This window comes from Otolemur garnettii, unplaced genomic scaffold (assembly GCF_000181295.1).
Source record: "Otolemur garnettii isolate 467f Iridium unplaced genomic scaffold, OtoGar3 scaffold00033, whole genome shotgun sequence".
Classification (NCBI taxonomy): Eukaryota; Metazoa; Chordata; class Mammalia; order Primates; family Galagidae; genus Otolemur; species Otolemur garnettii.
Window position 1 is genome coordinate 14232065 of NW_003852428.1, and position 26478 is coordinate 14258542.

At 42.9% G+C, this 26478-nt stretch overlaps 1 protein-coding gene across 6 annotated transcripts in view; it reads left to right on the forward strand.

Moving 5' to 3' along the window:
- The window catches only part of CTNND2 (catenin delta 2), an 889124-nt gene that overhangs the window by 721158 nt on the left and 141488 nt on the right, over positions 1-26478 (forward strand). The gene's annotated exons all lie outside the window — the stretch shown is intronic.

Here is a 26478-nt window from a genome sequence, read left to right on the forward strand (position 1 = left end):
CATCTTCAATTCTTGTGGGTGTATACCCAGGAGCGGAGTTGCTGGATTGTGTCAGTTCTATGCATAACTTTTTGAAGAACCACCAGCAGTTTTCGTACGACGACCTTCATTACCCTTTCTGGTCTACACTCCTGATTTTCTCACATTATCTACCTTTTCTCTTGTCCCTTCATTCCAAAGAAGTTTCTCTCCACCTGCTATGTTATTGTGGCCTTATCTTTATACCACTCTCCCCGAGTCCTTAACAGAAAAGTACTACATGATTGTTGCATTTTTTTTTAAACTCTGAGCACTGGTTTCAGCCTGTCTTGGCCTTGTGGATAAAGTGGCCAACCCTCTGAAGTCTCACATGGGATGCTCTGCCCTCCGTCCCTGTGTTTGCAGAGCTGGCTTCCTTCCTGGTATTCTACACACTGAGGTTCTTTCTACCTGAGGACATGTGACTCCACCACCCGGAGCCTTTTATTCTCTCCTCTTTGCCTTTATATCTCCCCTTAATGTTCTCCAATTCAAGGAGGCGTCCTCGTCACTCTCCTCCCATAGAAATCAAGCTTTTCTTAATGTCTTTCCAAAGCATTCTGGGATTTTGATGCAGACCTTCTCACAATTTGCAGTGATGTCCCAACCTGTGTGCATCACTCCATAGGCTGCATTCTTCTGTACTGAGGATCATGCCTCTTATTATTACCAATTCTCTTTCCCGAGAATAGCACCAGGCAGACCCTTATAAATAACTCCCACCTGTGTGACTGAGGGAATGAATCAATGTGTGGCCCTTCTCTTTCTGCTTTGCTGGCTGATGATGTCCTGTGCTAATTATCACCAAAGCAAGGACCCTTTCCACTCTCTTGGTTACTCACAGCATCTGCCCAGTTGCAGAGACAGCTTTCCTTGCACCTGATCACCAGTTTCCGTGTGATACAAAGTTTCTTGATTAAAGTCAACCTACCTACTTACTTTCTGTGGAGAGGGGGTCTGTGATAATCCTGCTCCATGAAACCACCACGTCATTTCGTTTTATCACCCAGCAGAGGATCTTTCCTCTCCGACAGCCTCACTGACCCGCTTACTGCATTTCGTCCTCGCACATGGCTCACACCACCCTGGGCTCTTGCTATCCTAAATCCCGCATTTACTTTGAAGGAAGCTTTCAGACTATCATCTTATCTGCACAAATTTTGAAAAATTATTTAATAATGTCCCGATAGTTCTTTAAGGATGAAAATGCCTCTTTCATAATCATCACTTCATTCTCAGGGCAACTTTATAAATGCTTTTTTATTTTATTCTCCAATTTTAAATATAAAGAACCTTGAGGCTTGGAGAGGTTTAGTTTTTTTCCTGTAGCTCATAATAAAAAGCCACAAACCACGATTCAAACCTGGGCTTTCAGAATCGGGACAGGATGCTTCTTCCAGGCTGCTGCTACCTTGGCGTCAGCACAAAACCCTGCAGCCATCCACCCCCTGCCCATGAATAATTAGATTAGCCACAGCTATGCCATCATCTCCTCCTTGGTCAAGTGCTAAATCTACAGCTTAGATAAAAATAGGTGACATCTCTTATTCCACACAGACATACATTGAATTTCTAGTATGTGCCTAGGACTTTGCGAGTTACCATAAAAACACAGATGAATAAAACATGACCCTTATGGTCTAAAAGAATAGAAGGAAACCTGAACTGTATTAAATAATCAGTGTCCTTACTGCTGTTAAAAAGAAAAGATGGTGCAGAATTGCTGGAAGGTCCCTGGGGGGAGGGAACCGTGAATTCTACCTGAAGAACCTAGGAAGACACCCAGAAGTGTGTCCTGGGGATGAAGGAGAATTGGCAGTTGGAAGGGCAGAGAAGAGTGGTCCAGGCCAAAGGGTCCAAATGTAGGAGGACCATGATGCCTGTTGGGGAACGCCAGGTAGCTCAGTGTGGCTAGCCAAGGCACTATTGGAAGGGAGAGACCTGAGGAGGGACAGGTCTATAGGGAGTGATGGTTTAGAGTGTCAGGGAAGGAGGGTTATTTGGAGGATGTTTCTTTATTTTTGTAAACCCTGTGGAACCATGGAAACTTAGCTGGAGGAGACATGAGGCTTCTTATGCTGTAGAATTGCAGCTGTGCAGAGGGACCAGCGGGCAGGAATGATGGAGCTGGAGAGAGGCAGGCGCACCTGTGATACACTGGCCTCATTTGCAGACCTTGGACTGTGTCCTTGCATCCCACTGGGCACCTCAGTCGGAGACACTATCTTTGAAATGGGTGTGATGTTGATACAAGGTCTTTGTAAATATAAAATGCAAGCATAGAGGAGTGGCATTCACCTCAGATCTGCATGGAAACCCATGGGTTGTGTGATCTTGGGTCCCTGCAGTAACCTCCATGAGTCTTAACTTTTTCCACCTGTGAATGGGATGGGCCAGGCTTACAGGGCTGGGGATGAAGGAGAAGTCAGGGAGACTGAGCTGTGTGATGTTGGATCCATCTTTAAGTTTTGATTGTATGTTCTTCATGGATTTTTTGCATTGATTTTGATTTTAAAAATGGAGCCCTAGACTATGGGGAAAGGGGAGGGGGGAGGGGAGGGGGGAGGATGGGTGAAGAGAATGATATTGTGAGGATCACGCCTATAATTTATCCTATTAGGGTACATGTGAATTTGTCTAAAGGTTGAATGTAAATGTCTTAACACAACAATTATGAGAAAGACATAATGGCTATGTTAGCCAGTTGGATGAGAGTTTTCCAAACTGCATATGGAAGCAACACACTGTATCCTATGATAGAATTAAGGTACACAATTATGATCTAATAAAAAATAAATTAAAAAAAAAATACAGCATTAAGAGTCTGCTCATTCAAGCCCCTTGCCAGTGTTAGACCTGGGGCTGGCCCCTATGGAAAAGCAGGGATTTGAAGAGCTGACACACCCATCCCAGATCACTGCCTCCAACAGTCTCCGGGTGCACCTGTTATAGATCAGCTCCCATGAATGAGAAATCTCAGCCAGTGGACGCCAAAGCTTCAACACTCAGCAGTCAGACAACACACTCTTTCTGGTGGGAGCTCTTATGACTTAAATTATGCCGCCTCCTCCAAAATTCATATTTTGAAGTCCTAACACCAAGTCCTTTAGCATGTGACCTTATTTGGAAATAGGGTTATGGCTGATACACTTAGTTTAGATGAGTTTGTTAGGGTGGGTTCCAATCCTCACTATAAAAGGGGGAAATTGGACACAGAGACACACACATGAGGAGAACACACTGTGGGAAGATGAAGGCAGAGATCAGGATGATGCTTCTCTAAACCAAAGAGCACCAAACATTGCCAGCAAACCACCAGAATCCGGGGAGAGGCTCGGAGTATTTTCTTCACCACCCTCAGAAGGAGCCAAGCCTGCCAACTCCTTGATCTTGAACTTCTAGGACCTAAAACTGTGAGACAATACATTTATGTTGCTTAAGGCATGCAATTTTGTGGCATTTTGGTACCACAGCCCCAGCAAACTAATGCAGGGGGGATAGTGTGTGGGAAAGTCAAGAGAGTTTGACCTTGGAGAGTTTCACAGATAAAAGAAGCCAGGAAAAGACATTCACTTCCCCTGAAGCTGCTGCAGCATGAGACAAATTGATAGACTAGCCCTCTGTACATAGCACTAGCTTCTTTACAATTTTTCCTCCTTTTTTTCTTTGCAAATACCTTTATTTTTATTTTTATTACAAATTAATAAGAGGGTACAGACATGTAGGTTACATTGTTTTTAATTCTAAGGTAAAGTTCAAGCTGTAGTTGAGCCCTTCCCCCCGGGGGTGTGCAGGATACCCTCACATCGTGCACCTTAAGTGAGATCCCGCCGAATGCCCTCCCTTCTCCTCCTCTCCCCTCCCCTTGCTAGACTATATTAGTGTTGTCTTTCACGTGGGCATGTAGTTGGTTTCATATTAGTATTGAATACATTGGATTTTTTCTTTCCATTCTTGAGGTACTTTACTAAGAATGTGTTCCAACTCCATCTAGGTAAACACTAAAAAAGCAAAGTCCCCATCTTTCCTTACTCCATGGTAAACATATACCACAGTTTGTTTCTTTGTTTGTTTTTTAGGGATTTTTTTTTCTTTGTTTTTTTGTTTGTTTTTGCAGTTTTGGGCCAGGGCTGGGTTTGAACCCGCCACCTCTGGCATATGGGGCCGGCGCCCTACTCCTTTAGTCACAGGAGCCACCCATACCACACTTTGTTAATCCATGCATAGGTAGATGGGCACTTGGGTTGTTTACACGTCTTAGCAATTGTGAATTAAGTTGCAATAAAGATCTTGGTGTAAATGTCCTTGTGGTAAAATGATTTTTGTTTTTCTGAGTAGATACCTAACCAAAAGTTGGTCCTTTGGAAAGATTAATAAAATTGATAAACAATTTTTGTTCTTAATCCCTCTGCCCTTTGCTCTCTCTCATATACCTGGGTAAGCAGAAGTCAAAAGTGAAAGAAGAGGACAAGAGGGAGGGGAGTGTTGGCTACAGGCCTGGCGCTTACATGCATTGCAGGCAGCCTAGTCCAATCTTCCCAAAATACTAAGCCACTTTACAGATGGGGCAACTGAGGGCCAGGGAGATTCAATGGATTGCTCAAAGCCAGGCAGATTATAATAAAAGCTTTAATACTACATCAGGCTATCTTACCAAGTCTAAAATACTTCTGTCATTTAGAAATGAGGAACAATATTTATAAATGTTATATTGCACAAAAGCAGGACCTGCTGAGGTGGGGGCATGGAAGCATTCCTGGTGTGCTCATCTTCTGGCTCTTTGAGAATCCTCATGGCATCCAACTGCAAGCTCTCTTCCTTGAAATTCCTATAACATGCTTGAGATAAGAATGTTATCTGGTCTGTTTCTAATTTCTCTGTGGAATAGGGCTAAAGAAAGAGCAGGCAGCAGGAGGCTGTTCTGTTGCTGGCTTTCAATTTTATTTCCTTTCTGTGGCTGGAGTGCATTAGTATTGGCATTGTTTGGTCCCTCTGTCTCCTTTTCATTCTAGCAAGTTATCATCTATTTGACAGGTGTCTTAGACTGTTTTGTGCTGTTATAACAGAATACCACAGAGTGGGGAATTTATAAAGAAGGGATTTTTTTTCTTACAGTTCTGGAGGTTGGGGAATCCAAGGTCAAGGGGCTGGTACCTGCTGAGGGCCTTCCTGCTGGGTCATCCTGTGGCAGAAAGCAGAAGGCGGGAGGGCAAGGGAGAACAAGAGGTGGGTGAACTGGGTTTTATAACAAACCCACTCTTGTGGTAACAAACCCACTCCCACGAAAGGGTCACTAATCCATTCATAAGGACAGAGCCCTCATGGCCTAATAACATCTTAAAGGCCCACCTCTCAATATTGTTGCTTTGGGAATCAAGTATCCAACACATGGACTTTGGGAGACACATTGAAGCCATAACAACAAGCAGAAAGATCATTCACAAGCAGCCAGGCATATTCATTCACAGATGAAATTTGGCTCGGAATAAATAAGTGGCACCTTTGAGGGCTGCCTGCTGCCAGCCTGGGATCCTGTGTGCAGGTGCAGCTGGCTTAGGGCACCTGTCTGGCTTCTCCCAACCCTATTTAGAGGTTTTCCTCCCTTTGTCTGATTACGTGGCTTCCTGTTCTTCCCACAGCTTGCTTCCTTGCATGTTCAAACTCAGTCTATTCAAAAGCAATCTGTGTTAGATCTACAACTACTCTTAAAATAATTAAGCATCTCAGAGGGGGTTTTATTGCAGATGCCTTCCAATGACTGGAGCCTCTAAATGTTAGCTTTAGCGTCTTTGTTCACCAAGAACCATCTAGAGGGAATTCTGAGGAGAGAGGTAAAGTCAATCACTCTAAACATGCAATTATCATTAATTGCTCTGACCTTTTCTATTATTGTGTGTACTAACACTTTACAAAATGAAAAAATGATAGTATTGCATATGTGTGGTTTAAAGAGCAATTACACGATAGAAAACCTTCACCTTTCCAACCATGAGGTTAACTGTTCTTATCAGTTAACTGTTCTCTATGTATATTTCCATAAACTATTTTTTTGGTAAGTCTTATATACAATACTTTCAATCTGTCAACATTTTCTCTCAAACATTATACAAAGATGAATTCTCCTATACCTTACAGGAGCTTTTGGCACAGTCTCTTTTTTTCCAGACCCTTCTTTCTATTACATATCCCAAGTGGCGTCAATAATTGTTTTATAGCTGGGAATGAAGTCTCTTGCCTTTTCTTCCCACGTGAGTTTGGCATCACACCAGGAACTGGAAGCATTGGCAAATATAGATACAGATGTCTTCTTAATCCTTAGTCCTAGAGAATCATTATTTGACTGTGATGAGTAAGTTTAACTTTATTGGCACATGTAATGTTAGAAAATAACTCAGTACTTGGTTTGCAAAAATAATCACAAGAATGTGATCACTGAGCATTGCATCCACGTTAATCAATAGAAGATGAAAAATAAGTGAACCAGACAATGTGTTAACTTTTTTTTTTCTTTTGAGATAAAATCATTCAAAGAAGATCTCAGGAGTGCTTTGAGGACAGTTTTGTGAACACACTTTCTGAACCTGTCCCTTTCCCCTGGACAAGTAGAAGGAGGCAGAAGAATTATTATGTTTTCTTTGGATACTAATTTCTGGCCAACTATGATGAAAAAAAATAATCTAATATCTCAAACCCTCAATGATGTCTATATGCTAATCCCCCAATCACAGTTGGCATATGGCCCCATAGAATTGTGTGCATTCACATCACTGATGAAGAGAGAGACTGTGGTGGGCAGAATAAGGGTCCTCCCAAATGTCTACACCCTAATCCCTACAACCTGTGAATATATTTCTTTACCTGAGCAGAATCACACATTCTGCATATGTGATTAAGGTGAAAGGCTTTGAGATGAGTAGGGTATTGAAGATTATCCCAGTGGGGCAAATCTAATCACATGAGCCCAGAACATTCTCTGGCTGGAGTCAGGAAGATACAGCAGAAGGAAAACTGGAGCATTCCCAAGCATACAAGATTCAGTGTGCCATGGCTGGCTTAGAAGATGGAGAAGGTGGACTATAAGCCAAGGAGTATAGAAGCATCTAGAACAGCGGTTCTCAACCTATGGGTCATGACCCCTTTGGGGGTCGAACGACCCTTGCACAGGGGTTGCCTAAGGCCGTCGTGCATATTAGATATTTACATTATGATTCATAACAGTAGCAAAATTACAGTTAGGAAGTAGCAATGAAATAATTTTATGGTTGGGGGTCACCACAACATAAGGAACTGTATTAAAGGGTCGCAGCATTAGGAAAGTTGAGAACCCATGCTCTAGAAGCTTGGAAAAGTCCTCATCTGACAGGCAGCCAGAAAACAGGGTCATCAGTCCTATGACCACAAGGAGTCAAATTCTGCCAATAAGCTGAATAAGCAAGAAAATATTTTTCCCTAGAGGCTCCAAAAATATAGCCCTGGAGACCCAAACTAGACTTCCAACATGTAAGAAGGGAGAACTATAAGCTAAGAACTTTATATCATTTTAAGCTGCTAAATTTGAGATAATTTGTAAAGCATAAACAGAAAATGACTATGGCATCATTTTGGCCATTCAACATCTCCAGTCCACATAAATACCTAATTTTGATCTTATTTTTCATGAGCAATATTCTGGGAAAAAGTTCCACAGATAAAGGACGCGCTTGCTGCCAAATATCATGGTTTTATTTGTTAGGAGATCTGTGTCCAGCATGTCTGCAAGGAGATCTGGCCAGCATCAGTCCCCTGTCTTCTTTTCCAAAAGCATTCTTCTCCCCACACCAAAGTCAGAGAGTGCGTGGCAGGCCTGCCACCTACCTGACTTGTTCACAACATATTTTGCAAGAACATGGAAATAGTAAAAGAAAGTTTGGAGAGGTACCCAATTAAGTTTATCAGGATTAACCTTGTTCTTGGACATGGAAAAGCACAATCAAGGAAAAGCAAAGCAACTCCTGAACACTTTGGGTCTATCCACTACTAAAAGTCTTTCCCAAACAATAATGTACCGTAGAGTATTAGATATAGATTCATGACTAAGCTGGCATTAAAAACATCAGATTTTTACATTCTGTATATCAAAGTTAATAAGGTTCCTCCCTTTAGGTCAACATTTCCCCCTGTAAAATTGAGACAACTTATATTAATAATTAAGGAAGGAACTGCTGAATGGATTCATTCCCCATATATTTTCTGCCATCCAACCCATCCAGATAAATCTGTGATCAGTGTATTATTTATGGGATTTTACTAGAGATACAAAATCAGGCACTGTGATAAATGCTAGTGACATGTGAGTGATAAGAAAGGCACATCTCGGGGAGCCTATGGCTCAGAGGAGTAGGGCACCAGCGGTGGTGGGAACCCAGGGGTGGCGGGTTCAAACCCAGCCCTGGCAAAAAACTACAAAAAAAAAAAGAAAGAAAGAAAGAAAGAAAGAAAGGCATATCCCTATCTCCCTGGGTTTTGTAGGAAGGACATAGCAAGCAAGTAATATAACCAGGGTGAGGGTGGTCAAGGAAACCTTGAATGAGCGTAGAGGGCAGGGATTTAACCTGGTCGGGGGACAGAGAAAGCCCTGCAGAGGAAAAGACGTGATGATGAGTGAGGGAAAAGAAAGAGTGTCCCAAGCATGTTCCGTGAGTAGGACTTTGAGTTTGACTCAGTCAAACAGAAGACCCTGGAGTGGAAGACTCATGCTCCAATGTACATTTTGGAAGAATTTCTGGGTGCTTGGAGCTCCCCAGGGAACTGGGGAGAAAGAGGGTGGAAGTAGAGAGAACACCTGAGGGACAGGGGATGGGGGTGGCATGAACAAGGCAGTGGCCATGGAGGAGGTTCTGGAAATGCTTTGCAGCCACAGCTGACTGGATGTGTGGTTGTGTGTGGGAAAGAGGGGCCTCTCAGATGAGTTCTGCAGGGGTCCACTGCATAAGAACATAATCATTAAGAAAACCCCCGAAGCAGTGCCCAGCTGACACTACTGATCCTTTCTCCATTTCAGTTTTAACTCCTTTTTCCCTTTGCTTTTTCTATTCTATCCTCTTTTGTATCTCTTAATCACTGTGGCCACAAATATGTTCAGTAAAGGCCTTCTTCACTCTTTCTAGTCCTATTCTATTCATCACTAGTTTAATTCAGGGTCTCCATGGTGAAGAAATTTCAGAACAACCACACATACACATAATGAAAAAAAATTTTTAAAGTTTGCTTTTGTGCATTCAGTCTGCTATAACAAAACACCTTAGAATTTGTAAATACGAGAAATTTATTACTCACAGTTCTGGATCCTGAGAAGTCTAAGACCAAGGTGCCAGCAGCTTCGGTATCTGGTGAGGGCTCCTCTCTGCTACAGAGATGGTGCTTTCTTGCTGTGTCCTCACTTAATACAAGGGGTGAGCAAGCTCCCTCAGGAATCTTTTATGAAGGCACCAATCCCATTCATGAGTGCCCACCTCTTTTATTTTCTTAGCATTCTCATAGCTTAGGAGGGCCCATCTCTTAATTCATCACCTTGGGGAGTTAGGTTTCAACTCAGTATGAATCTGAGGGGACTGACAAGGATTCTGACCATGGCAGTGACCAACACTGATTTCAAGGTAGGTGTCTGCACCCACCACTATGATACAGACCAGATGGAGAGCAGGGTCAACGCTGTGGCTGGTTTGCTTGCATGTAACCTGCAGCCCGCCACATCTCACTGTGCAGTGACAGACCAGTGCAGTTAGGCCAGCATCAGTCAGGGGCTCACTATCCTTGAGTTATGTCCCTGTGGGGAAAAAGACAGGAACCACTGTGGCTCAGACAGCAGTGATTCTAAATTTCTTTGGAGTTAGAATAACCTAAAACTATATATTTGATTTTTGCCAACATTCCTTAAAAATATTCCATAGTGAGTACTGTGATTAAAATTAAAATACTACCCTATGTTTCTTGGAGAATTTTGGCAAATAATTGGATTAAATGGAGTCATTCAATCACCGTACTACTAGTTTAAGGACCCTGGATACTTCTTTCACATTCCTTTTCTATAAAACCTACATCTACTCAATCTTTTCTGTAACTATTGTTTCTTTCCTGATCAACAGATCTCTAAAACTTTTCCATGTTAATATGTAGAGGAGGATTCCTAGGAGTAATGATAGGAAGATGAGCTTCAGAAAAATCCTGCAGTTCTAGATTATTTCTGCGGAGCATTGGTACCTTGACGTTTTCCCCAGGAGGTCATTTACATGGGTTGGCCCAGAGTTCTAAGAATAGTCCTTATTGGCTTGGTGCCTATGTTTTAAGTGGCTAAGGCACCAGCCACATAGACCTAAGGTGGTGGGTTCGAATCCAGCCCGGGCCCACCAAAACAACAATGATGGCTGCAACCAAAAAATAGCCAGGGGTTGTGGTGGGTGCCTGTAGTCCCAGCTACTTGGGAGACAGAGGCAAGAGACTCGCTTGAGCCCAGGAGTTGGAGGTTGCTGTGAGCTATGATGCCATGGCACTCTACCCAGGGCGACAGCTTGAGGCTCTATCTCAAAAAAAAAAAAAAAAGAATGATCCTTATTTACAAGGAGCAGTGAAACCCCAATACCCCTTCTGCCCTGGGCTGGTGGTTGGTAGTGAGTACAGGTTTTCTCATTTGTTTTACAATTATTCTAAGGGTGCCTGCCAAGCTGGTTAAATACACAATTTTTAAATAAAACCTTAATACTTGCTCAAAATGGAAAGAATGACACACAAGCTGTAAGAGATTAAAAGTCCATTCACTGCAGCACACACTCAGCACGGTGAGAATACCGCGGAACTAAACTCTACATGGCCAACCCATGTCCAGTTTTTAATAATGCTCTGTGGCCTCTCAAACTGTCTTTGCTATTTGACCTTTCTGTGTAGCTTTGTAATTCTTAAATTTTTGAATCATTACTCCCTTTACATCCAAGGCAGTAAAAGGAAATTGTGCACCCAGTGGTGCCGTTATCCTGTGCTCACATTGCAGCAAGCCATCTGGTGGTCGTAAAGCAAAAGCAGTCACTCGTAGGTGTTACCTAGAGCTGGTGAGAAGCTCATCAGCTTACCACGCCTGCCAGAGCAGGCCTCCAAAATCCTAAAGGCTACATGTCCTCTCGTCATTCAGAGCTTCTGAAACACCCTCATTGGAAGAAACAAAAGTTTATCTAAAATTTTCGAAATACTTTAGCAGAAATGGAACATTTTTAAAAAACACTTTGGTGAGGTTTTTGGTTTGCTTTTTATCTGTCTGTTTTCCTTTGTTAATGTGGTAGTTTCCTAAGGCTGCCATAACAAGTTGTAACACTTAGTGGTTTAGACCTTCACAAATGGATTACTTTGGAGTTCTGCACATCAGAAGTGCAAGGGGCTTGGCTGGTTTCTCTGCCTGGAGTCTCTCAAGTCTGAAATCAAAGTGTCTGTTATTGGGCTTTTATGGGGAAACTCCGGAAAGAACCTTTTTCTCAGCCTGTTTGGTCTGTTTGCCCTCAGTTCTGTGCAGCAGACTGAGGGCCCCATTTCCTTTTAGGCTCTGGGGTGGGAGTTGTTCTCAGATACTAGAGGCCACCATGTCCCTGCCCCCCTTCTTCTTTCTCATCTCTCCTGTGTCCTCTTCAGCCATGTCTCTCAGTCTGACTCTTCTGCCTTGAGACATTCATGTGATTACCTTGAGCCCAGAAGAGCAAACTAGGGTCATTCTCCTGCCTTAAGTCAACTGATTAGTAACCTTAACTCCATCCGCAAATGCTCTTCATGGCAGTGCCGAGGTGAGGGCATGACTGACCACCAGACAGCAGGAATTTTGGAGGAGTGTCCTTAGAATTCTGCCCACCACTACAGAGGAAAAAATACATAGTTGTGACAATAACGGGGCAGAAAAACTACAGAGGTGTGGCAGCAGCTTTGATTTTAAAATGCAAAGACTTCTTGCAATGCTGTTTCTGACGTTCCAAACTTATTCCTAAGTAGCATTAAGACCAGCTCAGAAGAGCTGGCTTCTGCTTTCTCATAACAATCTTCCATAAATTTCTTCCAGAAATTAAAAAATATATTTTAGTAATTTTCTCCCTTTCAGAAAAATAAGCCAAGAAATTCTTACTTTTACTGTTTTCTCTATTTTTTTCTTACATGAAAGATACTTGTATTCTTATCATTTTTCTTCCTTCCATCCCCCATCTACTTTATTCTCTTTGTTTGTATAGATGATTTTATTCTAAGACAAGGAGAATGGTCTATAGCATTCTTAGAAGTTTTAACTAGTTGTTGACCAAAAATATCATTTGTTTCCAAAGTATAATATTCACCAAGTTACAGCTACATAATGAATAATCCCAGGCCAAGCTAATTGGGGTCTGGATTTTGTATTATTTATTACGTTCTTTGGCCCAAGTAAAAGACTACTAAGTGAATTGTCAAAACTTCCAAATTTATGAGATAGCAATTAACAGAGATGGGTACATTTCTAAAGGAATGTTAGTTTTTGGTTTTTAATCACTTATTTCCAATTTGGACATGGGGCATAAGCAGTTTTGATCCAAAAACTGTTTTTATTTGCATTTTTTGCTACAAATTTCTCCAGGAAAGAAATATGAAGAAGACTGTCATAGTCAGTTTGAGCTGCCATAACAAAGTATAGTAGACAAGGTAGCTTGTAAACCACAGGCACGCACTTCTCAGTTCTGGAGGTCAGAATTCTGATGCCAGCATGGCTGGGTTCTAGTGTGGACATTTGCTATGTTGCAGGCAGCTGACTTTTCTAGGCAGGAAGTTGGCAAGAGAGGGTACTGGGCCTTCTTTTAAAAAGACACTAATCCCACTTATGAGGGTTCTTATGCTTATAATGTTAATCACCTCCAAAGGGTGCACCTCTTAATACCGTCACATTGCCAATTAGAATTTTGACATGTGAACTGAGAGAATGCTTGAAGCTGGGGCAATGTGACTATTCAGTTTGTCACAAAGACCAAAATCAAGCAGAGGGGGATGGATAGCAGGAGGCTGACCTGGAGCAGCAGAGTGGCACTGGCCTTCTGTTCCTCCTTCCCTGCTCTGTGGCTCCGTAGTGCGATCACCTAAGCCCACCTGGTTGGGCCAGGTCAGTGAACAGTGCACTTAGGAGAATGCTGATGGTTGCAGTCCAACTGTGACTCCTCAGAATAAAACAACATTAGGGTGGAGAGAAGTTGCTGGAAAATTGCACAAAAGAAGAGGGTAAGACAAGAGCATTTGCAGTTCTTTGCCTCTTTCCGTTTTGGGTGGTGGTTATTGGTATTCAATACGCTATCGGCCAATGATCAAAGCAATCATGGAAACAAGAGATACACCTCAAGGAAAGCTTCCCATCTAGGTAGTGAGCTTTTTAAAAAATCACATTGATTCCCAGCTTTAATAAGTCTTTGAAGTACAATTTGTTCAAATTTCCTGCAAGTAAATAAATTGAAAGATTACCAGACTGCATATGGGGAATTAGGTGATGAAGTGAAATGGAAGTTAGAAAGGTTTTTTTAATAATAGCTATTAATAATCCAGAGCATAATGCCAAATCTTGAAAGTCTTCAAGCCCACAGTCTGACATTTAAAAGGAGGTAGCCAATTACCTGTAATCCCTTATTAGCCTGTTTTGTTCTCCTACTTCTTGGAAGATGGAGGACTCATCACGCAAAGAATTGGATCGGACAATTTATTGCTCATTATTTATTTAGCCATGTGATGCTCATTTTCCTGGAAGCCACCTGCTTGGTGAAGTGAATATTACACCTCCATTCTGTGACATTTCTTACATGTTTATTTATTATACATAGGTATAGTCTTAAAACCCAGGTTTTGTGTTTGCGAAATCACATGACTTCCTGGTTAACCACAAATAGTTTGGTTTAACAAAGAAAGAGGAAAACACTCGTTTGCATTCATTTTTGAACTTCATTGGCCTTTTCTCCCGTGACATTTTCCTTTTGCTGTTGTTGCATCTGTAATTGGGCCAGGGCTGGCAAGTCTCTCAGCAAGGGTGGAAATCCTGGCTACAGGTAGTGGCTGAACTTGATGGTACACCCTCTTGATGGGCAGCCGACGTGCCAGCATGAAGCCTGGATATGGGGGGCGTCCAATGTGTGACGCAGCCACAAATGTGCTGGAGCAAAAGTTTCTGGGCATCGGCCCAGGGATTAGACCACCAGGGCATCCTCCAAGCCCAAGAAGTGGTCTGGTCACTAACATCAAGGCCTGGTGATTACAGCTCACAGCCCACGTACTACAAATTAGGGAAGGACAACTGTGAACGGCGTGTGAGTGTTTGGCCCCACACGTGATCAGCTTCACAGTTAATGGTTTTAGCCACACGGCAGCCACCGTTTTCTTCCCCCAATTTCCTTGTAATTTAGCCCAATGGGAAACTTACCACAGACGTTTCATAGAGCAGTTAACTCTGTGGCAACCATCAATTTTAATTGGAATCATGTAGCTAAAACCCTAGGTAGTGCTTGACAGCAAGAGGGTATCTTTTAACTCAGGTATTTGTGGTTCTGCTCTGGGCTTCTCTGGAACAATGTTCCCTGATGCATGGCTAACTCCAGAAGGCCTGGATCCCAGCAGCCTTAAAAAGTGGCAGTGTTTAACAGTCAATGAAAGAAGAGCTCATCTGCCTCTTCCTGATGGTCTATACCAGGCGTCCTCAAACTATGGCCCGCAGGCCACATGTGGCCCGCCTAGGACATTTATCCAGCCCGCCAGGTGTTTTTGCAGCCGCTGCCTGTCCTGCTTAGCAGCCAACTCTTCCCTGGGCCCACAGTCCGGCCCTCCAGCAGTCCGAGGGAAAGTGAACTGGCCCCCTGTTTAAAAAGTTTGAGGACGCTGGACTGATGAGTGTGTGTGTGCATGTTAGGGAGGTGAATGTAGTGACCAGCCATTTGAGCATGGAACAGGAGCAACGCTCACCATTGGCCCTGATAGGGACTTGGTCTTTAGCCACTAAAGTGTTCTGTCCCTACAGCTCAGAAAAGCAATTACCAAGCCATCATTGTCCCGATTTATAAAGAAATTGCCTTCCTTGGGAGAAGACAGTAAGGTGCATAGTAACCCAAACAGCAAGACTGTGCTAATCTTGTAAAAAATAAAAAATGAGAGAACCTTGTTTCTTTGGAAATTGTTCTGACTTGGCTGTGATGAGGGACCAGCTTGAAAAACACGTATTTGGAGAGAGACATCAAGAGGTTTTCAAGTAAATTCAGGCTCCCATTACTCCTACCTGATAAAAGTTTACAGAGGTGTGGCTAATCCTGATGCTGTTTAATACGGCTCAGAACTTGTGGTTGGTGTTTCAGATAATGTCCTGGAATTCACTTGAAATAATGAGGCTGCAGACTTCACTCAAGCAGGGTTAGGGAGCTGCCTCATTTCTCTCCCTTATAACCTGACGTACTTATTTTTCAGGCAGTCCAGGGTACCAACTGCAATACTTTCTGGGCTCTGGAAGCTGTGAAGACTCAGGTTTTCAGGGGCCTTTTCTGGGAGAAGTGAAAGCTGTCACCCATGCAGGAAAGCCATCTGGATCAAACTGATGCCTGCAAATTTGGTGGTACTCTTATAGCCAGAGGTCAGGGATAGGGCAAAATATATTGAAGGAATGTGCTTTTGCCATAGAAAATACATCATCACATCACATCGTTCCTTATGCAGAGGGTCTTTGCATGCTCTGAGTTTCGCGAACAGTAGCCCAGCCGTGCAGAGTTGACACTAGACATTTCATATGTCCCTTCTTACACACACACACACACACTCCTATGGGAATTTTGATTCTCTTATATGTAAGTATATTTTGGCCTTGAAAAAACAGTACAATTATTTTGGCATATTTTCTGGATTTTGCCTGAGCCCACTACAAGATGAGCCCTTTGCACTGAGGGAGTGGGATTTGAAACAGGAGGTATGGTGCTGGGAAGAATTCCATTCGCCCTTGAGCAAAGCAAGCAGCCTGCTCTGTATTAGTTTCCTCAAAACTGTGTGACTTAAAACAACACAAATTTATTATCTCATAGTTTCTGTGGGTCACGGATTTGGACACCAGTTTCACTGGTTTGAAATCAAGGTGTTGGTGGATTATGCTCCTGATTGCCGCTCTGGGGAAGAATCTGCTTCTAAACTACTTCAGGTTTGGGGCAGAATCCAGTTGCTTGTGGCCATGGGCCTGAGGTCTCGTCTCCTTGCTGGCTGTGTCAGCTGAGCTGTCCTTAGAGCAGGTCCTCCCCTTATTTCGCATGGCTCCCTGTGTGTCAGAACCAGAAACAGGGAGCTGACTCCTTCCTACTTGGAATTTCTGTGACTTCTCCTTCTGCCACGTCTCTGACCCCAGCCAGAGAATGAGGAGAATGTTCTCTGCTTTTTAGGCTCATGGGATTAGATTGGGCCCACAGGGATAATCCTGGACAATCTTTCTTATTTTGAGGTCTGGAACCTTCATTCCACATGCAAAGTCTTTTCTCCCCTGTTCTCCCCCTCAGCCAAAGGTAATTTATTCATAGATCCCAGGGTTAGGGTAGAGTCTTCAGGAGCTGTTATTGGGCCTATGACAGTCTACCCTATGGTCCCCAAAGATTCACATCTACCCCACATATTGTCACTTTATCTCAAGGTCCCCAAACACTTCATCCTATTTAGTATTAACCCAAAGTCCTAAGTCTCTTCAGCTCAACATTCCAAAAATCTGGGTCATCTAAATCAGGAGTGGATGAGAAATCTATTAAGTAGTTCTGGGGAGTAACTTCCTCTGTCCCTGCACCTGTAGAAATAAAGGAAGAAGTTACATGTTCCCAACATGCAGTAGCAGGACAGACTCAGCATAACAGTTATGGACATTCCAGCTAAAAAAAGGAAGGACATGGAAAATAAAATGGAGGCCCAGAGAGGAGGTCCAGCCCAGCAAACCTCCTCAGGCTCCAAGGCCAGGAACGCACCTTGTGGCATCCTCAGTTCCGCTCTCTGGGTAGGATATCAGAAACAGGGGACACTGGACATGCCTCTTCGATGACTTGGATTCACGAGGCCGGTGGAGGAAGCAGTCTTGCTTCTGCCACTTCTTGGTTACTACCCAAATGTCAGCAATTTCATGTGCACATTGCCGCAGAGCTGCAAGAGGCAGGAGAGCACCTCTACTGACGGATTCCCAGCTACAGGCAGCCAGGTGGGCTGCTATGAATGCCTTTGTGGATGTTCTGAATGAGCAGTTGCTCCCTTTTTGCAGAGAAGCTACCAATAGAAAGGATGAGCCCTAGTGGTTTTGTGGTGGCAACTCCTCCGAGTGCACAGTGAAGAGGGTGGATGGACATGGCAGGGATCACGCTGCCCTCTGACCCCTGCAACCTCTGCACCTCAAGAGAGGGGATCTGGCTGGACGACTGTCACTGTGCTGATGTGCAGGCTGAGCCAATGGCTGGGCAGAAGACCCTTCCTTGCCTCCCCCTGCACACTCAGCAAAGAGGGTTTCCCAACACAGAGGGAAACAGGAGCATTGAGGGCAGTGATTTTGGAACCCACAAAGTCTCCCAAGGCCTTTCATGAGAGACAGTTCAAGGCACAGCTGCTGTTTACCCACAGAGGCGAATACATGAGATTCCTGCCACCCCAAAGTCTACAGTAAGAAAAACAATGTGCTGTTCAAACCAAGGATTGTTCAAACCAGGTATCTGGATTAGAAATTCCTAGATTTGGGTCCTGGCCTCAGAATATGATAGTTCTGCACCTCTCTTACAGAAGGAAAAAGCACATTTAATGTACAGCTAAAAATACACAAAACTTTGATGACAATATAAGAGGTTCAGAGGCACCCTCCTGAATTGGATGAGAATGTGGGGCGCAGGTCAATCATACCTCTGACCTCTTTTCTGTATAGCTTCAAATAAGAATGGGTTTTATATTTTTAAAAATGTTTCGAAAGAAGGAAAAGGAGAAAAAGAAGTAACAAAAACCCTACATGGTCCCTAAAGCCTAGACTATTTACTCTCTAGGCTTTTCATTGCATTGTTAAGCTCTGATTTAGATGATCATAGATAGGAAGATCTCTTTAAAATGTAGTGTTTTTGACTGAGGCAAAAGTGAGCAAAGCAGATTAGGGGACTTGTCCCCTGTTTACTCAGATCAGATACTCATGATAAATTCATCAGTTGCTGAGTGGATAATTAGATGGTTAAGAAATAAGATAACCCACCTTTACAGCCTACTTAGGTCTCCACTGACACATTTAATGTTGTTTCCAGACATCCACAGGTTGACTATTAGCAGCCTATGGCCCCTGGTCTCAAGGCCATCATGCCATTCTGCATGGGCCACTATGCCCCCATGCTGTTAGGACAGGCCAACCAAGGTCCATTCGGAGCCTTTATAAATTCAATTTCATTCAATAAATATTTCTACCCTCCACTGCTGAACAACCTACTATGGGCTAAGATAGGGGTTCTCACAGTCTGGTGAGTGTCAGCACCACCAGGATGCAGCAGGACACCCTGAGTCTTGGGCTCATCCAAGCAGGAGAAGGACCTGGGCCTTTGTATTTTTATCAAGTTTCAGTGGTGATTCATTTTTTTTTTTTCCTTTTTCTGACATGAGTTGGCTTGTTCATTTTTTTCTTCTTTTTTTTTTTTATTAAATCATAAACACATACATCATGTGTACATTAATGCATTTATGGGGCACAATGTGCTGATTTCATATAGAATAAGGAACACTTACATTGCACTGGTTAATCTATACCTCATCTTGTTTATTTAATTATTGTGTTAAGACATTTATACTTTATACTAATAGATCCGACATGTACCCTTGCATTATGCACCGTAGGTGTGATCCCACCATTCACCCTCCTCAATCTGCCTTCCTCCCTCCCTTCCCATCCCTCTCCCCCCTCCTTCATCTTGGGCCGTAGTTGTGATCTATTCTTCATATGAAAGTGTGAGTGGGGCAGCACCTGTAGCTCAAAGGAGTAGGATGCCAGCCCCATATGCCAGAGGTGGTGGGTTCAAACCCAGCCCTGGCCAAAAACTGCAAAAAAAAAAAAGAAAAAAAGAAAGAGTGAGTGATTATAAATTGGTTTCTCATAATAGTACTGAGAACATGGGATATTTTTCTCCATTCTTGAGATACTTTACAAAGTAGGATATGTTCCAACTCCATCTATGTAAACATAAAAGAGGTAAAGTCTCCATCTTTTTTAAGGCTGCATAATATTCCATGGTATACATATATCACAATTTATTAATCCATTCATGGGTTGATGGGCACTTGGTCTTCTTCCATGACTTGGCTATTATGAATTGAGCTGCAATGAACAATCTGGTGCAAATATTTTTGTTATAAAGTGATTTTTGGTCTTTTGGATATGCACGTAGTAGAGGAATTGCAGGATCAAATGGCAGGTCTACTTTTAGATTCCTGAATATTCTCCATACTTCATTCCAAAAGGGACATATTAGCTTGCACTCTCACCAGCAGTACAGAAGTGTTCCCTCTTCTCCACTTCCACACCAACATCTGTAGTTTGGAGATTTTGTTATGTGAGCCACTCTTATGGGAGTTAAATGATATCTCAAAGTGGTTTTGATTTGCATTACTCTGATTATTAAAGATGATAGCATTTATTCATGTATCTGTAGGCCATGTGCCTATCATCTTCAGAGACGCTTCTGTTCAAGTCACTTGCCCACAATGAAATATGTTTACTTGTTATTTTCTTTAATAAGTTTGAGTTCTCTGTGGATTCTGGTTATCAAACCTTTGTCAGAAGTATAACCTGCAAATATCCTCTCCCATCCTGAAGGCTGTCTGCTTGCTTTACTTACTGTGTTCTTGGCTGTGCAAAAGCTTTTTAATTTGATCAAATCCAAGACATTACTCAGAAATAAAAACAAATCAGGAGGAATCACAGTACCAGACTTCAAACTATACTGTAAATCTATAGTGATCAAAACAGCACGGTAATGGCACAAAAATAGAGAGGTAGATGTATGGTCCAGTGGTGATTCTGACACAACAGAGGCTCAAGAACCTCTGGGCTAAGCATGCATCAGATGTAGGAAAACACACTGTAGATGAGACCTCAGAGAGCCCAGCTTCCTAGAGAAGGCTTCTCACCCCCAGAAGTGTCAGTGTTCTCTGCTGTGGGGGCCTGTTCTGAACAATGTGGGAGCTTATTCCCAGTGCTGTAGGATGATAGCACCATCCCTGGCCACTCTATCTACTAGACACCAGAATTGCCCCCCAGCACTCACCCAGTCGTGACAACCAAAACTGTCCCCAGAAACCTAGGTTTTGTCAAAGGTTTTCTGGGGGCAAAATCACCCCCTGGTTAAGAACCACTTATCCAGAAGGAGGCAGTCTGTGCTGCACAGAGGGTAGGAAGGAGCAAATGACCAATACACATATTCCCCTGCAGCCCCCCAGAGTCATGTGGGACCAGCCTCAAACATCAAGTGAAACAGGTGCTCTAAAAGAATCTTGTGCCTCAACCTACGAAGAAGCGAGTGGAAGAGCCGAGACAAGATTTAACTGATGGCCAAGGGGGTACTCTGATTGAGCCCTGGCAGCTGCAACAATCAAGAGTCAGTGGCCTAGAGGTAGAAGGAGCGACATTCTTCAGGAATGGGTCATTGTGACCTGGGAACCCCAGACAGCCTCTCCATATACTTGGTGGAGCATCTGGAGGCTCTTGTCTCTGCCCTAAGGGTCCCAGTATCCCAGACTCCTGACACCCTGGCCTGTGCCATCATCTCTGGTGGCTTCTGTCCCCTCCCTGCCTGCCTTATTGGTCTGGCATCAAGGTTGCAGCAAGTATGTGCCTTCGTACTTCAGCTTTGCCTTAAAACTATCTAAGGTTTTTAAAAACAAGTTCAGCTCTTCCCTCTGATCCCTCAACTAGTGTATATTCTCAGGAATCTAGCCCAGGCTCTGCAGAGATGCAGAGTCTGGGCTCTCCTGATTATGAATTGGGAGGTAGAACACAGGCACTCAGCGAGCCCCTGCCCCGAGAGGTGAAGGACTAGGCCAGCTGATGGACATCAGCCCAGGGCCCAAGGGCATGGGAGTGGGCTCAGTGTGAGATGACTCCACTGGAGGTCAGATCATGAAGGCCAAGGAGCAAGTCCGATGGAGAGGAGAGGAGGTTGCAAGACACAACCTCCTCAAGAGAAGCTAGACTTGAAGGACAGCATGAAAGCCCTCCCTGCAAGCCTGGGGCTGCCAGTAGGTGTGGACTAGGGGATATCTGACTGGCTCCAGGCAGCAAAGCTATGCAGCTCTCCCCAGCATCCATTCCATATTAGGAGCACTCGTAAGAATGCTCATATCTCAAGCTGAGTGATTCTACTCTCTGTTATGTACTACCTTCAATTGCTTTTTCTTTCTTTGCAAGTCAGGACTGCCCTGAATAATCCAGAATGGGGTGGTAGGAAAAGAGCACAGACCACAGCAGAAGCAGACTAGATTCAAACACATGGCGCATGGAGGTCAATCACCCATGGAGCAGACTTTGCCCCTGGTGTCCTGTGCTCCAGTGCAATGGAAAAGCCAACTATGTATCAGGCACTCCACTGAGTGCTAGGTCATACACAAAAGAATGCCATGTGTTCTATGCCCCAGAGAGTCCCAGAGTAATAATAAGTAATAAGCCTAAAAAAGTTCTAATACAAAATCAATGGTGATCAATAACAGAGGATCAATACCTGAGCTAAGGGGGTATGAAGGAAGAGACTAATAACAAACATAATAATTGATTTTCCACTAATGTCATCCCTTGGTTTCCTGTGGTTTGACCTCCCCTATCTTGGCCATCTGAAGCAGACACACATCTTTCACCTCACAACCTCACAATCTCTCCGTTGAACAGATGGTGCAAGTTCCAGATGCTGGATCCCATGAAAGCACTGTATGTCGAACTTGTTTTAAATTACATACGGCAAGTACTGTAGACTCAAAGAAATGAGAAGTCAAATAGCACTGAAGACAGTGGGAGGGGAGCAGTTGAACTAGTTCCATTAGAGTGAGAGATTGGTCTCTTAATTAAAAGATCTAAAAATGAATTGTTCCTTTTTCATCTATTAGAGAAAAAGATTATAAAATCTACTTTAAACAGAAACTTCCACAAGATATGTCAACTGCCAATTCAATCCAGATTATAGAAATTATTGTTAAAGATTAGATATTATACTCATCTTTATTCCTTTAACAAGTACACTACAGGTATTTGTTTTAATGCTATGTTTATGTCTAGAGTTTTGCTGCATCAAGTTCTAGCCAAACATGGAAACCATGTTCCATGTGATGGCTGAAAATGGCTTAAGGACAGTTGAGAGGGAAGAACTTCCTAGACTAGACCTTGGCTCATTGTCAGACATTTACTCAGGTCCATGATAGCAACTAACCATTCAGTGATCAACCAGAAGGTTATTGGATTTTTTTTTCCAAATATCTTATGGGAGTACACATGTTTGTTTTAGTTATATAATTAGTTCCTGTGTATTTTAAGCCATAGTTATACATATGCCCCTCACCTAGAAAGTGCATGATACACCCAAGCAATGTGTCCTTTAATTGTGAATTTACCTCTTCCCTAGTCCTCCCTCACATAATCTTGAATTCTGTTGAGTTTTGCCTCTGTAGGAGCACATAAGTGTTGATCAACAAGTTACAATTTATAATTGATGACATATGGTGTTTATTTTTCCATTCTTGTGATACTTCATTTAAAAGAATCATTCCAGTTTCATCCAGGTGTTACAAAAGATACTGGATCACCATCTTTTTATGGCTGAGTAGTATTCCATGCTATACATATACCACAGTTTATTAATCCATTCATGTACTGATGGGCACATAGGTTTTTCCACATCTTTGTAATTATGAACTGTGCTGCTATAAATGTTTGAGTACAAATAGGTTGTTGTTTTTTTTTAATTAAACAGTGAAGCCTGCTGCTAAGTTTCAAGGTAAATATGTAGACACCAACTTTTCATCTGTGTTTAAGTTGTGATGCTTATAGCTTTACAGCTATAACATTAAGCTAACAGCTTAATGTGCTGTTAACATGATTATGGTGTTTCAGTCCTAAGCTGACATGACTTTACCTTAGCAAGTTGATCAAAAGTCTTCAACAACAACAATAAAAAGCTGAACCACTATAATTGAATGAATAGATGTTATGTTTGGGGGGAAGAGGAAGTAACAGGAAACTCTATTCTTCTCCAAAGTGAAAACCAAAGATTCCTTTAAGATACTTCATACATTCAGGAATCATTGATTAAAACTGGAAACCCAATCCCAAAAGCCCATAGGATACAGTTACCCTTTGAAAAGAGATAGTATATATGAAAATATATACTGAACCTCAGCATACCTGCAGACACTGTTATAACGCCTTTCTCTGCTCCGAATCATAGGTATGTGCTTATGTGTGTGTGTGTATGCATGCACACATGCTCACACATATGTGCCTTGGTCATTCCCCTTCTCTGCTGGCAGCCCAAGTTATTAATCATTCTCATTTTCAATATCTTACACATTTTAATATACTCATCAATTAATACGTTTTAAAATTGTGGAGTAGACTGAACTAGGATCTAATACAGACTAGAATAAAGAAAAATGCTGAGGTTAATATTGACAACTTCTGCTGATTAAGGTGTTCATTCCAGTTAGTTCCTATTGATTGGTCATGCACATTTATTGATTACCAATGAAACCAGGGTTCATTATTATGAAGTTCATTGGTGAATCAGGAGGCAGCCCCCCTCCATCGTAAGGATACTCTAACAAATGACCAAGCACATCAGTCAGATAGAGCACAAAGGGCATTTTATACTCAGGTACACACCTGCCCCTTGCTTTCAAGCCTGAATCCCATAATTCTCCATTTGGAAAAACTGCCTACCTGAGTTATTAATATAAAGAGTCACGCATAATCACACACTGTCATTCTGTATTCTTCTGGCCAAAGAGATTTGATTGAAATTTTTGACAGACTTATTATTTTAATAACTTCAAAGCTCAACCTGGCAAAAATTGTTTCAAGGAGAAATGGAATAAAATATTCGTGTAAAAGGGCATCTTCTAGCTTCAGATAACACCAGTATGCCTCTGACCACCTTTTTCCACAGAAGTTCCTTCCTTTCCCCTGACCAGATCAGAGATTGTGTCAGAAACAAAAGTTGGCTACCACAAGATAGGATTGATAAAATTTTACATAAAAATGTTGTCAATATTTGTCTTGTTATATTATCTATGAAACTGAGAAGCCTTTGTTTACATTTGAAGATCAGCAAATGCCAAAACTACTAATTTGAATTGAATAACCTTTCCCAGTGTTACATTAAAAAGCTGATAGATACTATTTTAACACATCCTGTGGAGCTTTTTAGATATCAAAGAAAACATTTATGTCCAGTAGCATTTTAGCATTGGCCTACTTTATTTTATTTCTTTTTTTAATACTTAGCAGAGCGGTCCACCATGTTTCCCATCAGACCTGAGCTGGCTTTCCCTCCCTTTTCTGACCTGGGTCCCCAGCTCCTTCAGCAGTATGACTTGGCAGCCCCTAAGGCTGGGTTCTCGGTTTGCTCATCTGTGACACAGAATTAAGTACAGTAGCAGAAGGCGACTGTAAAGGAAACAAGTGTGTCTGTCAGGGGCGCCTTCCGCACAGCTTCTCCGGGCACTCTGCAGGGACAGGATTCTTGGGACCTGCCCCACCACTGGCATAGCTGTCAGCAAAGGACACCACACTCCCCAGCCAGACCCTCCCCAGAGAACTGGAGCCCCTGATAAGAATATAAGGGGAAGCCTATATTCACCTGTGTCAGCAAGGATGAGAAAGTTATCTGATTCCACCAGACTTTCTGAGTGGGAGACTCCCGGGCTGAGCCCAGCAATCTGTACTTTACATGCCCCCTGGGGATGCTGGCAGTCCCAAAACTTGAGAGCTGTTGCCTTCCTTGGTCTCTCTTTCCCAGGCTGGAGTGAAGGTCCGAATCACAGCTTTCCATAGCCTTGATCTCCTGGGCCAAGGTGGTCTTCCCACCTCCACCTCCCCAATAGCTGGGACTACAAGTTACACCATCATGCTTGACTAATTTTTTTTTTAACTTTTTTGCAGCTGTGTTTGTTTTTTTGTTTTGTTTTGTTGAGCTAGAGTCCCACTCTGTCACCCTGGGTGTTGCCTCATTTATATGGTATCATCATAGTTCACAGCAACCTCAAATTCTTGGACTCAAGAGATCCTCTTGCCTCAGCCTCCCAAGCAGCTGGGACTACAGGTGCCTGCCATACCACCTAGCTAGTTTTTTCAATTTTTAGTAGAAATCAGGTCTTGCTCTTGCTCAGGCTGGCCTCAAACTGCTGAGCTCAAATGATCCAGCTGCCTCGGCCTCCCAGAGTGCTGGGCTTATCATGTGAGCCTCTGTACCTGGCCAGAGGTCTTGCTGTGTTGCAGGCTAGTCTCAATGTCCTGGCCTCAAGTGATCCTCTGGTCTCAAGTAAACCTCTGGCCTCAGCCTCCCAAAGTGCTGAGATTATAAGCGATGGGTGGGCACCCCACCTGGAGGCCACTTTTCCTACCATTCTCCTCCATGGTTTCTAAATTCTTTCAGTCCCTGTACCTTCCATCGACCTCCCTCCTCCCTTCTGCAACTTTCACAGGCTGTGTTGTCCTTAGTTAGTCATTGCAGAAATTCACTACTGTAACCAAATCCCAACAGTGAGTAGGAGAGGAGGTTCATACTGTCAGGTAGTGGAGTAACTGAAAGCACCTCAAAATTTACCTCTGACTTGGTTCACCTTGAGTCTTTAGTGAGACCAGAGGAAGGTCCCTCTGCTTTGTACCACACATTCCAATACCCGAGACCCCTCTGCTGCCCTTAGCTCACCTTGTGCCAGTACAGGAAAGAGCTCAGAGCAGCACCTCCCACACACGGTCCCTGCACATGCCAGTAAAGTTGTCACAGAAACCCATAACTATGTTCTTAGAACAAATTCCTAGAAGGCTACTTCTGGCTGGGTCATGATAAGCATATTTTTATGACAGGTGAATTGAGATCTCTAACATATTTCAGTAAGTTGCAAGCTCTGTATTTGAAAATGTTTCAGACTTCTCAAAGAAGAATTCTTTGAATCAAAAAGCTTCTGATTATAAATGGCATAAATAAGACTGTGGGAAAGCCTCCCCTTCTCAGCATTCACAGGACTCAGATCACGTAGAAGGAATTCTGCACTGTCCATTTCAGGAGTTACATTCCAGATCTCTGTGACTTCTCCAATTCCAGTTGACTGAACCCATCCCTACTCATTCAAGCTACACACTTAATAAACATTCTAAAAACAAACAAACAAACAAAAAGCATGTGTTGGCTAAACCTCTGAAAGAAGACAGGCATGGGAGGATGTTCTTTTTTTTTTTTT